This window comes from Marmota monax, unplaced genomic scaffold (assembly GCF_021218885.2).
Source record: "Marmota monax isolate L192 unplaced genomic scaffold, Marmota_monax_Labrador192_F-V1.1 WCK01_AAM20220418_F8-fsc00130, whole genome shotgun sequence".
Lineage (NCBI taxonomy): Eukaryota > Metazoa > Chordata > Mammalia > Rodentia > Sciuridae > Marmota > Marmota monax.
In genome coordinates, this window is record NW_026693244.1 from 2,089,441 (window position 1) to 2,106,201 (window position 16,761).

The 16,761-nt window shown below is 37.7% G+C and overlaps 1 protein-coding gene across 8 annotated transcripts in view; it reads left to right on the plus strand.

The window, feature by feature from the left end:
- Positions 1–2,227: 2,227 nt before the first annotated feature.
- Erbin (erbb2 interacting protein) overlaps positions 2,228–16,761 on the plus strand; it is a 137,761-nt gene continuing 123,227 nt past the window's right edge. For all 8 annotated transcript variants that reach the window (XM_046456208.2, XM_046456207.2, XM_046456211.2 and 5 more), the window contains exon 1: positions 2,228–2,514. The gene's annotated coding sequence lies outside the window, so the exon portion shown is untranslated. The remainder of the gene's footprint in view (positions 2,515–16,761) is intronic.

The window sequence follows — 16,761 nt, forward strand, 5'->3', positions numbered from 1 at the left end:
ATATCTTTCTAGTGACTATGAAAGACAGCTTATCCAACTCTTTGGCTTTTTATGCAGTTAAGATTCATATTCATATAAAACACCAACTTGGTATCACCAGTATATCTGCCATTTTCTAGCTTCTGGCTAACGCTCTTACTTTTAATTCAGCACTAAATGCTTTGGTACTATTGTAAATGTTCAATTTCTGCTCTAAGGAACTAAGACGGTGTTAATTTCATCAGTTCTGGATGTAGTTAACACGATCCCATATCTATTCAGAATGACTTGAATATCTCTTGAGTTACTTCAAATGTTTGTCACCAGCATAGAACTCACTTCAGTAAACAATTCTTTGGTGGACTTCACATACTCCTTCCTTTGGGTGCAAGCCAAAAATATTCTGCATATAACTCTTTACTCAAACTTGGTAATAAATAATTATCTCTGGAATACAGATGGAAGAACTGAACTAGTGACTTCAGGGACCCAGAGTCTAATTATCATCACTGTACACAGTTAAGTACAGCAGGGAGTTGGGGGTGTTTGATGGTTTGCTGCGTATCTATTCCGTTTCTTCTCTGGGTAAAACAAGGACGTCTTGTTAATATATTTAAAGCAGTAACTGCAAAAACTGTGCAATGTTATGGTTGAAGCTTTCTATGCCATATGTGTTGACAGAATGCTTGAGTCTCTCTCCGCAATAATCGCAAACCCTGCCAGGCTGAACTATCAGGGCCAGCGCAATTCAACGACTGCACCACAGAACCCGCTGGGGTTGGAAGCCCTTGTCGCATTCGCAGTGTATCCACTGTTCCTCTAACAAAGGGACTATCTTGAGGCAATTTCGCTGGCCATTTTTTCCCCTCCCAGCGCCAGCTTTGTCTCCCCACCCGTGTGAGGCTGAGACTTGGAGGAGCCCCAGCTGCGTGGCTGTGCGAGCAAGCTCGGTGTCAGGGCCGGCGTGGGAAGGTTCACAGAGCTGTCGCGGTGGTTTCCTGCAACCTGAGAGTGCCATGAGAGGAAGTTGGAGTGCTGTAGCTGAAAGAGATACCTGCTGCCTTTAAATCGGGGCTGGACTTGAACAACCTCTGCACCGATTACTGTCGTACAAAGAAACTCGAGAAGCCAAGGCGGCGGAGGCCTGGTGGACTTTCGGTCTACTGGGTTGGGCGCAGGATAGCGAGGAGCCAACCCCGGGTCAGCGTCTTCAGTGTTCCCCACTCGGCGGGCTGAGCAGCCGGCTGAGGACCTCCTGGCGCTGAGGCCTCCAGGCGCGCCTCGCACGCGAACCCGCGGCCCCTCCCCCCCGGCCAGGGTCCCGACCAGGCCCGCGGCCCCCCGCCGCCGCGGACGTCGGCCCGCGCCGCCCCCGCGCGCTGACTGGCTCGCGCCGGCCTTCAGCCGGGCTGTTGGCGGTTGGGGCGCAGCCGGCAGGAGGCCGCCCCGCCCCCGCCGCGCGCAGCCTACCCGCCCCCCGCCGCCACCGGGGCGGTGGCGCTGTTGCCGCCGCGGCCTGTGAGCAGTGTCTCCCCTCCGCCCCAACCCCGTTCCTCCTCCTTTCTCTCCTCTCTCTCTCCCTCCCTTCTCCTCCCCTCGCTGTCTCTCGCTCGAGTGAATGTGGCGCGGCGGCGCGGGACGCAGCCTCGGTCCCTGCCGCGGCCCCGCGAGCTCCTGAGGAGACCCGGCTGCAGCCCGCGCCACCTCCTGCGCTTCCTGGGGAATCCTCCACCGCTGCGGGAGAAGAACTAGGAGGGCCGAGGAGGAACGGCGGCGGGAAAACGGGAGAGGAAGAGGGTCCGAGGGCCAGAGGAGAAGGCGGGGAGGGACGGACGGAAGGACGGACGGCCCGACGGACGGCCCGGGGAGGGGGCCGCCATCCAGCCTGCGGCCCCTCGGCTCGGGCTCAGGGCGGCGGCGACAGTGGCGGCGCGGACGAAGGGCGCGGCAGGCGCTATCGAGACAATAACCCCACCGCACGGCTCTGGGGGCGGCGGCGAGGAGGAGGAGGAGGCGGCGGAGGCGGCGGCCTAGCGCGGCCAAAGCTAGCCCAGCGTCCGGGCCGCGTCTTCGTCCCCGCTGGCGGTGCTCCGCCGCCGTCGGGTGTGCGCGGCGCGCCGGGCGCCCGGAGCCGGAGGCTCGCGGCGGACGCCCCCTCCCCTCCCCCTCGGCGGCGCGCGCGGAGCTGGTTTTCCGGGTTCCCCTGGACCGAGCTGGATCCTGCTTTTCGCCAAGGCAGGAAGTGAGTTTCGCACGGCAATTCCGGGCGGTGTCACGAGTGAAAAGTTTTTTTTTTTTCTCCTTTCGGCGGAGATCCTAGTTGGGGCTGGGAAACTCCTGCAAAACTTGAGGCCAGGAAGCCAGCCCGCATCCCAACCCCCACCAAAGCAACCCACTCTTCTTCGGGAGGCCACTGCACATCCGCTCTCACCCGAGAGAGAAATTCGGCTGGATCCTAAGTGACTAATGAAGGGAAGGAAATCATGTCAAGCGGAGCCTTGAGAAAGCTGCCCTGAGACACTGTCCGACCGAAAGGTAATTTTCACGAAAGTGTCTAGAAGTCGCGAAGTTCGTGGGCCGGAAAACAGGCGATAGTATTTTTACTTTGCTCGAGTCGACGTGCATTCTTTTTTCAAGTTGAGTGGGTAGCATTTTAGGAGCTAAATAGTAGACCTGATTTGTCTCCTCCTCCTACCATCTGGACTCTTTTCTTTTCTCTTTTTATAAGGGGTTGTAAGAATGCGGTGGGACGAAAAGTTTTCCGCAATCGGAAGAAAGAGTGCCTTTGTTCAGCACAGGTCCCGAAGTTTTAGGTTTTCGGAACATATACATTGTATATTAAGTTGCTGAAACTGGCAACTTTTGTTTTGGAAGAAAGGTCGCTGGAGCGAGTGATTTGCTGTTATTGAGATGGCTGCCGCATTTGTTTATGTTGATGCCGATTGTTTTGGTTTCTGCGATAATCGTTTATGGAGACACTTTTGTTCAAACCCTTATAAATGTATTTGCTTGGACTTTAGTTGTTTTTCAGGGCGAGGTAATAGATTTCTTTATTTGTTCTTTTCAAACGTTTTTTACCCTGTAATGCTTGTTTGGTTAATTGAAAGCATATGTCTGCTAGAAATGTAACAGATCCATTACGAAGAAAAAGGACGTTGTAAGGGTTACAGAGAGAGAGAGAGGTATGATTAAAAAAACAACACACACTTGGAAGTAGTTGATTTGTTAGGACTTCTCTACTTCAGAAGAGCCTATATAGGAAGGGAAGTAAAACGCTTAAAATGATTTTCATGGCAGTCACGTTGATGGTGATAAAATGTGCTTTATGAACTGTCCGATCTTCAGATTTTTGTGTTCTCCTGATTTTGTTTGGTTCTGTCTGATAAGTGTTAGGTACCTACTGAGTGGGTGGGAATTTGTCAAGCGTGGCAGACATTCCACCAGTCAGAGTTATGAGCATTTCTGAGCCAATGGGTAGGCTTCATAGATCAAACTAGTTTTGGTTGCAGCAAACCCGAAATGTTGTTTTAGTGTGTGTCTTTTTTAGTTTTATTCCAGTGCTGTTGTGGAAAAGAGAGGTCAAAGATAATAATGTGCTTTTGAACAAATATTAAATAAGAGATTCTCTTGGTCGGTATATCTTAAATGTAAACTGATGTTTAGTTAATCATATGCTACCAAAGTTATTACCGGAAACTGAGGGAAAAGGGTTGGCTTTCTTTAGTTCAAAGAAAAAAGGTAGGTTTTAAAGATCAGGATCTAGTTATTCCACAACTTGTTCTTGGCTACTTCATCTTTAAGTATATTTCAAAAAGAGAATCTTTTAACTATTACTATGTATTGTTTTGTTCCTAGAGCCCGGTGTCTGAAGTTTTTTTTTTCCTTTCAATTTTTGGTAAAATTTGTGAACCATCCAGTAATTCCTGTAAGTCTGAGTAGCTTTATCGAGGATTTTAAAGTGCATAACTGATCTGCTTTATGATTTTGGATGATTTTAGGCAGCAAAGGAGATTATTCTTGGGCATTTAAAAGTGGGGAACAAAATAAATGACATTGAACTTCAGTTTCCTTATAAGGCTTATACTTGGCCCCAGAGCAACAAAGCCTTAATAGAGCAAGTCTTTTTTTTTTTTTTTTTTTTTTTACAGAGACTTAGCACTTAGTGAAGATGTTTTTCCATGTTTGTAACTTTTATATTAAAAAAGTTTCATCACGCTTAAAAATGATTGTTTAAAAATGATTGTTTAAACTCCTGTTTTTAGAGAATAGTTGCCCCCCCCCCCTCCAATTTAGGGAAAAATAAGTAGGATGTTTTAAGTTCTGATAACATAGTTTTAAAAGTGAGGTGTTCACTTTGTAATTATCTTTAGTTCCTTTCCCCCTTCAGTAAGGCATAATTTACTTTGTAGTTTACTTCAAATTAAATTTTGTTAGCTTAGCACTGAATGAGTTTTAGGTTTTATACTGTTGTCAAACTATAAATATTTTCAAAGCCTTGTTTATAAATGTGACAGGTTTACAAAGAGGCTTAGAAAGGACAGTTAAAATATTTCAAAATGATTTAAAAGTTTGTGTATTAGTATTGTGTGTGTTTTCTTAAACTGGCAAATATAGAGTACTTCCAGAGCTTTTGCTTATATTGCACAAAATGCACATATAAAGTCTCTGTATTGAAAGTAATCATGAATTTTCAGATCATCATCTAGTAGGTATTGAGTTATGAAGTCTCCTTGCCACTTGGGATCAATCTATTGTGAACTTCATGTATAAAAAGCCTATAGAGGTTCAGATGTGGAAACCAAATTTTTGTTATGTGCTACTTTGTGTCATTGGTAAATCTCTAAAGTTATTATTTTAGACATTATTGGTATTGAGCTATTGGTAGTAAACAGTATCTTCTAAGAAATACTTTAAAATTTCAGAAAATTTGGTGCATATTTAGGCATTTGTTTGAAATAATTGCCTATGGATAATATGATTTAGATTTTAAGGCTTTTTTTTAAAGAAATAGATTATGGAAGTATTTACAGAGTATTTGGGGTTTTGATGAATTTTAGTGATGTTGGATAGCAGAATTAATTTTTTTTTTTTGTAATTGCTGCTATTTTCCACATTCTCTTTAAATACTCATACTTTGTTTTTTGTATTATCATTTTGACCCTTTTGTCTTGCTCATTCACTCTTTTTTTGGTACATGCTTTTTGGACTATTTATGTTATAAACCTCTGAAGGTGTCTTTTTTTCCTTTTCTGAACTGTTCATGATAGATTATGCAACTTTTGAATATATACTGTTATTTCCATGGTAAATCTATATGTGAATTATGCTCTATGATATCTGCTTTTGAATTATCTCAAGAAATTTGTTAATTTCTGCCTTGTACTTTTTAAAAATTTTCGTTTTCTCTTTCTGGGTTCCTGTCAACACTAACTCCTGAACTATGCTACTTCCATTTTTCAGATTTACTGTTTAGTTTTCTCCAGTCTTTGGTTTCCTACCTGTAAAAAAGAAATCTAATTATTGTTCAGCTTTCTCTTCTAATTCCTTTAGGTTCCTATTTTTATAGTTAGCTTCATTTATTTCCCCTACTTGTCCATGTCTACCAGTTGTTTATTAATTATGTTTTGCCTTTCCCTTCTTTTTCAAACTTTATTAGTCTGCTTATTATCTCAAAAAACTGTTCAAAACATGCAGTAGAAAAAAATTTGATCAGCCCCATTTAATTTTGAATATTCCTTTTGTATTCCATCTTGGTATACATGTCAGTATTTTGTTTTGATATGCATTAATATACTGATTTGTTTTTATTTAGTTTGTTTCCTCAGTTTCCTTCTTTCTCTTTAATGTCCTTAGGATTAACTGTTGAAATCATATTAGATTGTTAAACATTCTCATGTCTTGACACTCTGCAACCTCCCTACCTGACTGTTGTTGTTGTTTTTGGTGTGTGTGTGTGTGTGTGTGTGTGTGTGTTTAGCCTCTCTAAATGTACATGTGTTTATGGGTATCTTCCTTCTCTTTTTTGTTTCTTTCTTTGCTTTTTTAAATGTTCCTAAAATTTTGAAGTTGCCTATTTTTTTCTCCTGTGAGATAAGCACATGGGCACTCTATTCACACTTCAAATTTTGTTCCAGGCCACATTAGGTGAAGGTCTTGCCAGTCTTTATAAATGATGGCATGTGAGACAGTAGAAAAGAAGAATATCTAAAAATTAGCTTAATAAACTCTATTACTGTTTGGAAGTCATTTATACATTAATAAATTCAGATATAGAGAATATATAGAAAAACGAGAAGATAAAAAGATGATATTATGTAATCAAATATGTAAAATAAAGTTTTTGGGCTTCAATTTTAAGGACATCCTTATTCAAAGTCCATTTACTTTTGTACATAGTGAGCTCTTGGCTTTTTGGTGTGTAAGAAGGGGGTAAGAAATGCACATTGACAACATCATGTAGTTATGACCTGTGGTATTACAGTGAGGGAATAGAAAAATGGAAAGAAGACTGAATAACTTAGAAGATATAAGTGCTTCTCAACTTAAGATGAGAAGCACTTATATCGTCTAAGATAAACCTATCATAACAGGAAAATATTGTAAGTCAAGAAAGCATTTAAGAGGCTAGGGCTGTAGCTCAGTGGTAGAGCACTTGCCTAGCATGAGTGAGGCACTGGGTTGATTCTCAGCACTGCATTTAAATAAATAAAATAAAGGTTCATTGACAATTAAAAAAAAAAAAAGAAGAAGAAGAAGAATGCATAGAATGTACCTAACCTGAACATAATGGCTTAGTCTCACCATTTTTTTTTTTTTTGGTACCAGGATTGAACCCAGTGATGCTTAACTATTTTTTTTTATATATATATTTTATTTAGAGATGGGGTCTTGCTGAGTTGCTTTAGGACCTTGCTAAGTTGCTGAGGCTGACTTTGAAGTCGCAGTCTTCCTGCCTCAGTCTCCCAAATTGTTGGGAATTTAGGCAGCCTACCCTATCTTAAATGTGCTCAGAATACTTCCATTAGTCTACAACTGGGCAAAATTGTCTAACACAAAGCTCATTTTATAATAAGGGGTAGAAAAAAATCTCATGTAATTTATTGAATACCTGAATTCAAAGAAACAACAACAACAAACAACAAAACCCCTGCAACCCAGTAGAGTATTGATAGTTTACTCTCAATCTTGTTCCATGGTTTGTGAGAGCATATTGTATATGTTGTATATGCTTTGCTAGCTGGGGAAAAGATCAAAATTTGAAGTATGGTTTTTTTTTCCCTTTTTTTTTTTTTTTTTTTTGTGTGTGTGTGGTACTGGGGATTGAACCCATTAAATTATAGTTTCTACCAAACGCATATCACTTTTAAAAAAAATTTGTTCTAATTAGCTGTATATGACAATAGAATGCGTTTTGACACATTGTACCCAAATGGAGCACAGCTTCTCATTCCTTTGGCTGTAAGCGGTGCAGAGTCACACCAGTCATATAATCATACATGTATGTAGGTTAATAATGTCCCTCTCATTCCATTGTCCTTCCCACTCCCTCCTTTCTCCTCACTTCCCTCTGCCCTACCGAAACTTCCTTCATCTCCACCCCCCCGCCCCCCGAATTATGGATCAACATCCGCTTATCAGAGAAAACATTTGGCCTTTGGTTTTTTGGGGATTAGCTTACTTTGCTTAGCATGATATTCTCCAACTCCATCCATTTACCTGCATATGCCATAATTTCATTTTTCTTTATGGCTGAGTAATATTCCTTTGTGTATATATACCACATTTTCTTAATCTGTTCCTCTGTTGAAGGGCATCTAGGTTGGTTCCATAGTTTAGCTATAAACTTGATATGGCTGCATCACTGTAGGATGCTGATTTTAAGTCTTTTGGGTATACAGTGAGGAATGAAACAGCGAGTCAAATAGTGGTTCCATTCCAAGTTTTCTGAGGAACCTCCACACTGCTTTCCAGATGCATATCACTTTTGCATTATTGTAAAGAGGAAAAATTTTAAGGTGAACCATCAAGTCAGGGATCATATCTAGAGTAGTTTGGGACTACTTACTTTGGGGCAGAGTGCCTTATACATTTCATTTGCCTGTCAGAAGTCATTTTATTATAAGATGGATAATTATAAGAAATAGTCATAGCCCTAAGTCCTCCGTTCTCAAACTTTTTGGTCTTAGAATCCTTTAATCTTACAAATTGCTGAGAACCCAGAATTTTTGGCTTATGTGGTCTATTTACTGTATTTCCTGTATTATAAGCTAAAACAAACTTAAAATACTAAATATTGTTCTAATAAAAATATAACTACTTTCCAAAACAAATAACAATTTGTGTCTTGGTATCCGTGGAAGATTGTTCCAGGGCCTAACCTTTCGTACCCAAATCTGTGGATGCTAAAGTCTCTTATATAAAATGGTATAGTATTTTCATATAACATACATAGTCCTCCCTATGTACTTTAAATTATATATGTATGTATATATCTATTACTTAAATACCTAATACAGTGTAAGTGCTAAAAGTCTCTATGTGTTCAGAACAGATGCAATTTTTTTCTTCCTAATATTTTCAGTGAATGAATGATTGTGAAATGAACTCATGGATATAGAGGGCTGTCTGTAATTGAGCAAAAGGAGTGGCAGTTTTGTATTTTTGCAAGTTTCTATGTGTGGTTTAAAAGAAAACAGCCTAATTCTTTATCAATTTCTTCATTCCATCTGTTGTAATATGTTGTTTTGGTTAAAGTATATGTAGAAAATACAGCCTTATATGGATGATGTAGTTAGAAAAGGGAGGAATTTTTTCCTGGCCTTTTAAGATAATTGTGTATATACTCTTTGCTATCAAAATTTGATAAGTATTTGATAAACCAGAATTTGACAAGTAGTGGTTTTCTACAGGTTAGTTGAAATGTTGAATCTGAAATCATATCACTGAAAATTTCATTTCGTATCATTATCTTGTACTTTGTATCTTTTTTCCTTGTACTTTGGATAAATCTTTTACCTTTTTCATGATTTTTGTAACATCCTACATCGGTGACTTGTAAAATATTGGTTCATTGAATTATATGTATTTTCCAAATATTGACAGGTCTAATTATGCAGTAGCAAACACAAGATTTTAAGTTATTTTTGTTTCTTAATAGATATACTTGGTTTATTTTGAATTTTTGTTACTTTTTACTTCACTTATTTTGTTTTACTAAAAATATCTTTGAGCATTGTGGCATTTAAAAATCTGGGAATTTGTAGTAAAGATACATGTACCTGCCAAGATGCTAGTAGTTTTGCCCACTATTGCTTTCATATCATCAGTGTAAAATGTCAGTATAATGGAAAAGGGAAAAATAACTTTAGAGTATTGTTATGAAGAAATAATTTTGACCTTAAAGATTTCTTGAAGAGTGTCAGGACTAGGGGCTGTGGATTTTCAGGACCTGTGGACCACACTTTGAAGACATTATTAATGGGTTGGGATTTGTGGAGCTTTCATTACTTCCTTTGATTCTTTTTTTTTTTTGATCCTTTGGTATTGCATTTTGGGAGAATTCCACCCCCCTCCTATTTTGGGAGAATCAAGTGGCTTGATTTTTTAGCTCATTTGGTTTTCAGGGTTTTTTTTTGGGGGGGGGGAGTAGGTGGGACAGGGTGGGAACCAGGGTGAGGGCCGTTACCGGGAATTGAACTAAGGGGCACTCAACCACTGAACCACCTCCCCAGCCCAGTTTTGTATTTTATTTAGAGATAGAATCTCACTGAATTGCTTAGTGCCTCACTTTTTGCTGAGGTTGGCTTTGAATTTGCGTTCCTCCTTTTTCAGCCTCCAAATGTTAGATTTTTCATGGAGGTCAAAAAGTTTTATATTATGGCCCAACTTTAATTGTACTGCTCTCTTAATTGTACTTTGTTTTTCCAGCTCGAGGTCTTCTTGCTTTGGTTATTGCTTAGAAGAGGAGAGAGAGGAATATATAACAAATGGGTTTCTCCTTTAGGGTGTGTGAATAGCTTGACTTCTTCCTGTCCCTCAGCAGATACTCTTGTTATTTTCACATACTATCGGGCAGCTCTCCCAATTACAGAGAGCTGTATTAGACACTTAAATCATGCATGTTCTACTATGGTTTTATTACTTGGCTAACTGACCAGGATATACATCTTCCAATCCTCCTTGCTAAGGAAATTCAACATTTTTAGAGATTGCATTTGATGCTTGTTTTGGGTACTCAAATGTGTACCCTCAAATGTGTAGTATTATCTTCTTATCTTCTTGGGATAAATTCCAAGACCTCCAGTTGATGCTTAAAACTATGGATAGTCTCAAACTCTATAATTTGATGCCTTTTCTGTCTTGAGTAAGCACTTGCCACCCACTATGACTTCTGTTTCTTTCTGTGCTAGAGGTGGAACCCAGCCTCACGCAAGCCTTCTACTACTGAGCTGCATTCGCAGCAGAATGATTGTATCTTTTGCAGTTTGAGGTGCAGTAACAAAACTAACATGAAATTCTTTTTCCTTCTTTACATTTTCCTATGTAGAACACATTCTTAATGAAGATCTTAGCACCTTCGGGATGCAATTTTTTCTCTCCTTATTAATTGAGAAGAAAGCACTTTATGGCTGTTTTGGGGCATATATAATTGCCAGCATAACTTGTTTTGGGGGTTATTATTAAGTAAAACATAAGTACTACAATACCTCTGTAATGGATCTGATAACCTAGGTGACTAATAAGTAACCTGAAAGCAGTGTATCAGTGTCTATACTCTGGACAGAGGGATCATGTGAACTTCCATTATGTTACTCAGAATGGTGCACAAGTGAAAACTTACAAATTGTTTGTTTCTGGAGTTGATCATAGGTAACTGAACATGGTTGACCATAGGTAGCTGAAATGGTAGAATGTGAAATAGGGAATAGGGGGTATTGTATTTTGTTGTCATCTCTTCCTCTTCCAATCCACATGGTATTCTCAAATTACTTTCTTTTCTTGTCTGTAGACATACCCTTTCTATATTTTCAGTACTATTACAGATTTTATGAAACTTTTTTTATATTTTAGTTTTTGAGACAAAGACGGACATGCAGAAAAGTTGGAACTATTTGTTCCTGAATCATTTGACAGTAAGTTGTCCACCTGATGACCTTTCACACTGAAATACTTTTGTGTTCATTTCCTGTGAACAAGGACATTTCCCTATGTATTATGACCATCAAAATCAGAAAGTTAGCATGAATACATGACTAACGTCTGAACTCCACCAGTTGTCCCCATGTATTACATTTAGTTATCTCTTTATTCTCCTTCAATCTGGAACAATTTCTGCCTTTACAGAGAACTTTACTAGAGGCTTACATCATGCATACTCTACTATGGTTTTATTGACACTTAAAAATTACAAGCCTAGTTATTTTGTAGAATACTCCTCAATTTTCATTTGTCTAATACTTTTCATGAATTGGTCTTGGATTAGATTTCATGGTTAAATTTTTATGATTAGATCTTTGGCAAGGTTGTCATAGATGTGATGCAGCTTTCTCCTCTTTGCATCTTGGGAGGTGGTGGCAATTCAGTTAGTTGATAAAAGTTGTGACTGCCAGACTTGTCCTTTCCCTATTTGTAGTGTATGAGTATTTTGTTGGGAGGGTGGGATAAATAACTTTGAAACTATGTAAATGTTTTGTTCCTCATCAGATTTTAATTTATTTACATCTCCTAGACTCATGGTTTCCTATTCAAAGTGTTGTAATCCTTTATCATTTATTTTAATGCTTAAATAGTTCTTGATTTGGCCAATGAAAATCCTTTCCAGCTGGCTTACTCTCTTATCTCTCTCTCTCTGTCTCTGAGAACCTTCATCCTTTTTAGTACAATGAGATGTTTTAAGTATACCTTGTACTTTCCTTTGTTATTTTTAGTGGAAATGTATTTAGAGGCCCCAAGTCCTCTCAGTGTATAGAGCTAGGAGACATTTGTGTATACACATACTTTCATATTTATTTATGTATATGAGAAAACTAGGAGACTACAATAACCCTAATTTAAAAAAATTATCTTTTTTAGTTTTTAGGTGGACAAAATATCTTTGTTTTATTTTTATGTGGTGCTGAGGATCAAACCCAGTGCCTCATGCATGCTAGGCAAGCGCTCTACCACTGAGCCACAACCCCAGCCAAATAACCCTAATTTTAATCGAGCACCATAGTATTCATTCTATGTTTTTTTTTTTTCCTTTCTGTCTTTGTAATTTATCTGATTAGTAGAAACTAGTTTTCCTTTTTGTGAAGGTATTGAGGTAAATATTTGTTCAGACATTTTGAGCCAGAAGCTCTTATAGTACAATACATTCCTGATGTATTTCTAAAGGAATAAAATTCTAAAGTGTAAAAATGGCAAGCTTTAATTTTATAATAAAGTATACTTAGGTGAAATATTTCATTCCTCAGTAATTCCAGGTTACTCTGAAAAGTGGGTATTGAAAGAATTTTGGTGGTGGGAGGGTACGTGTTGCCAGGGCTCTAACCCAGGGCCTTGCACATCCTAGGCAAGTGCCCTACCATTGAGCTAATCCCTAGTCCAAGTTCAGTACTTTTATTATGTGCTTTGAATAAGTTCCTTGGGCTGGGAGTGTGGCTCAGAGGTAGTGTGCTCGCCTAGCACACGTGAGGCGCTGGCTGGGTTCGATCCTCAGCACCATATAAAAATGAAATAAAGATTGTGTGCTACCTACAACTAAAAAATAAATATAAAAACAAAAAGCAAGTTTCTTGTGGGAATAATTGTTCTGTTTCAGTATGAAGGCAGTGATTTTGATACAACTGTGTTTTTCTATATGGAAGTTCTATTGTTTGCATCATCCCAAAGTTTGGAACATATTTCTATGCTAATGATGTCCTTGGAATTTTAAACTTAAGTTAATTCTAGACTCTGAGTAAAGAATGTTTTGTATTAGGACCCTATACAAAACCTATAAGCTAAAATAAATCATCTTCTGGCTAAGGCTGTCACCTAGCCTAGAATAAATTGATTTCACTTCCCCTATCCCTGGAGATTTTGGAAGTGATTTAAGAGACATACTGAGATAGCCTTTGGTGACTAGAGATAATTTGGGTGCCCTTTTTAATCTCTGTGGTCTTCAAAAGATATAGTTAATTGTTTTGGTGCTAACTCTAGGATTGTAGGGACTATAGATAGTAGGTGCTATTTGTCATGAATATATGATATCAACATAGTGTACTGTCTACTCTTTTTTTTTTTTTTGAAAGCCATTCCCAAACCAGAGAGACCCTGAGTCATCTTCCTCAGTTACTGAAATCAGAACCATTCTTACCAGTTCTGTCTTTTAAGTATCTGTAGAGTGAGGTGCATTAGGGTAGGATAGGAAAGTGGGAAAAGCAGAGAAGAGCATTTTGTAGGCAAAGGGTTGAAACAATTACCTTATTTTTTAAAAATGATTATAAAATTAATCTTCCTATACAAATATAAATGTTAATATATAACATGGAAAATAAAAATTTTCCATAATCCTGTCTCCCAGAGATACTCCTTGTGTGTTTAGTTTAAAATTATAGAGTGAAATTCCCTTCAAAGACTTATCTGTTTGCATTTCCACCAAAACTGTGTAAGAGTACTTTGTGTACATTTTGGAATGGATTTCTGTATTAGTACATTTTTTTTTGTTCCATGATAAAATACCTCAGGCTATGGACTTAAAAAGAAAAGAGGTTTATTTAGCTCCAAGTTTTGGGGGCTAAGTAAAGTCTGAACAGTAGGGTGCCGATTCTTTCTGGGACCTTCTTGGCTGCATCACCTTATGGCTGATGGCACCACAATGGAAGGAGAGTGTGAAAGAGGGTGAGAACACTGGGCAAGACTGGAAGCCATGGAGAGACTCTGAACTCCCACAGTGCATTCCTAGGGAATGCCCTCAATTGACACAGAGACCTCCCACTAAGCACCCCCACTCCTTTTGCTTTGCTGGGAATAGAACCTAGGGCCTTATCTATATTCTCCATAAGTATTCTAACACTAAGTTCCATCTCTAGCCCTAGGCCTTAACCTCTTAAAGGTTCCACACTTTCACCCTGGGGACCAAACTTATACTACTTGAGTGCTTGGGGGACAAATCACATCTAAGCCATAGTACTATTTGTACCTCTGTACTATAATATGTAGTATAGTATGTAAGAATATAGACTCGGAGTCAGTGCTTGGATTTAAATCTGCTTATTAATTATGATATTGACAAGTTTAAAATAAATAATTCTTTTAGTGTAGTATGTTTTATATGCTTTTTGTGTTCTAATTGATGTTGGTTTGTTGCTTTATGGCTTGGTTATGGTGTTTGCTATATAGAAATTTAAATTCTAATGTAATTAGATTGATCAGTCATTTTGCATTTTGAATTTAATCCTATTGGAAATAATTTATGCCAATTATAAAAGTAACTTAATATTATACATTTGGCTTAAGGATATACTCAGGTAACTTTATTTTCTGTAGATTTCTAACCATTTGTAACACATTTCTAACACATTTGTAACATTGATCAAGATTTTAATAGTACCCTTTTATTTGTAATTGAATCATAAATATATTAATTAAATGGTATATTCTAATATTTTGTAATTTAATATACAAATTAACAAGTACTTTTAAGAACAGTTTTTTTTAAATTTCTTTTTTAGTTGTCTATGGATCTTTTATTTTATTTATTTATAGTAAAATAAAAGATCCATCGACAACTAAAAAAAAAAAAAAAAAATTAAGCCTGAGGATCTGGTGCTGAGGATCAAATCCAGGGCCTCACACATGTCAGGTAAGTGCTGTATCACTGAGCCACAACTCCAGCCCAAGAACAGTTGTTATTTTATAACCCATGTTTTTAACTACAAAAATTTCCCTTTAACTTTCTCCCATTGCTTGATATAGTCCCCAACACTATAGAAGTTTGATTAAGTCATTCTTTTTTTCCCCTTTTTTATCTCCTTATCCTTTTATTTGACCAAGTGTTTCCCCTTATATTACTATAAACCCCTTGAGAACTGGGATAGTATTTTATTTCTATGCTTTCATTAGGGGGCAGGACTGTACTTACTTTCTCTAGCATTGTGTACCCATTGAAATGGGAAGAAGAAAAAGGAAATTTGTTAAACTCTGAATATTTGTTAGAAAAGCAAAAATTCTTGGGTAGATTCTTTAAAAAAATTTTGTTTAGTTGTAGATGGACACAATATCTTTATTTTTATTTATTTATTTATTTTTGTGTGGTGCTGAGGATCCAACCCAGGGCTTCACACGTGTGAGGCAAGCACTCTACCAATGAGCTACGACCCCAGTCCTTGGATAGATTCTTTAAGAACGACTTCTGTTTTTCTTCTGCCCATTAACTACACCCTGAAGGTGTCTTCAGTCATCTGAGAAGCACTTCTTGAACCTTGTTGTTCCTTTACTTTTTGCTTTATCTCTAAAAAAATCAATTATAAATATTTTCATTGATCTTAATATTTAGGATGATGCCTTAGTAATGACTTTATGTACATATGTGATTATATACATCAAGTGATGTATATTTGGGTTCTTTATGTAAGTAGAGTTTACAGTTATAATAAACTAATTTATGTACATAAATGTTTCACAAAGAATATTTGTCACTGCTTATGCCTTAAGGTTAATTTCTGTCAATTTACGTGTTTCATTGATCAAGATTTTAACCTTCTTATAGTATATGTAGTAGATAATTAGGTGTACATGAAATGCATGTTCCCCAAAATGTTGATATTTTCCTCATATTCACTGTATTGTTGTAATTGACTTAGAAGTAATCTCGTTTGGATAAACCTTTTTCCTTTTCTTTTTAATTAGCAGAAAAGGAAACTATTAGCACAGTGAGGGAAGTGAAATACTGGAGATAATTTATTAGTGTCCTGAGTGAAATTAAAAAAGTGGATTCCAGTTTCCCAACTTTATTAGTTTTCCCCTTATATTAGCGTTTAAAAAATTTTGAAGAATATTTTTAGAACAGTAGTATTTTCTAAAGATTTTAAAATAAGTATTAGAGAAGAAGAGTTCTTTCTGGGTTCACATAAGTAAGGAAATTTTGGGTTTGTACATTTTTCTTATTATTTAAAAATTTATTTTTTAAGTTGTAGATGAACACAATAACTTTAATTTATTCATTTTTACGTGGTGCTGAGGATTGAACCCAGTGCCTCACTAGGTAGAGCTAGGCAAGTGCTCTAACACTGTGCCTTGTTTTTTTTTTTTTTTCTTTTTGGAAGGTGCCAGTTTGTCAAAGATGATTTTATTTTAAATTAATTAATTTATTTTACAGTAGAATGCATTTTGACTGTAATACACAAATGGAGCACAACTTCTCATTCCTCTGGCTGTACATGGTTCAGAGTCACTACACTAGTGTAATCATATGTGTATATAGGGTAATAGTATCTTCTCTTTCTACTGTCCTTACTGTCCTCATAACCCACCCCTCACAAAACAAAGTTTCTTCATTCTTTCCTATCCCCTGCCCTACTATGGATCAGCATCCACTTATCAGAGAAAAATGGTGGTATTCATATTTTTTCAAAACATTTATTTTTTGTTTTTGGGGGATTGGCTTATTTCACTTAGCATGATATTCTCCAACTCATCCATTTACCTTCAAATGCCATAATTTTATTTTTTTATGGCTGAGTAATATTCCATTGTGTATATGTACCACATTTTCTTAATCTGTTCTTCTGTTGAAGGGCATCTAGGTTCCATAGTTTA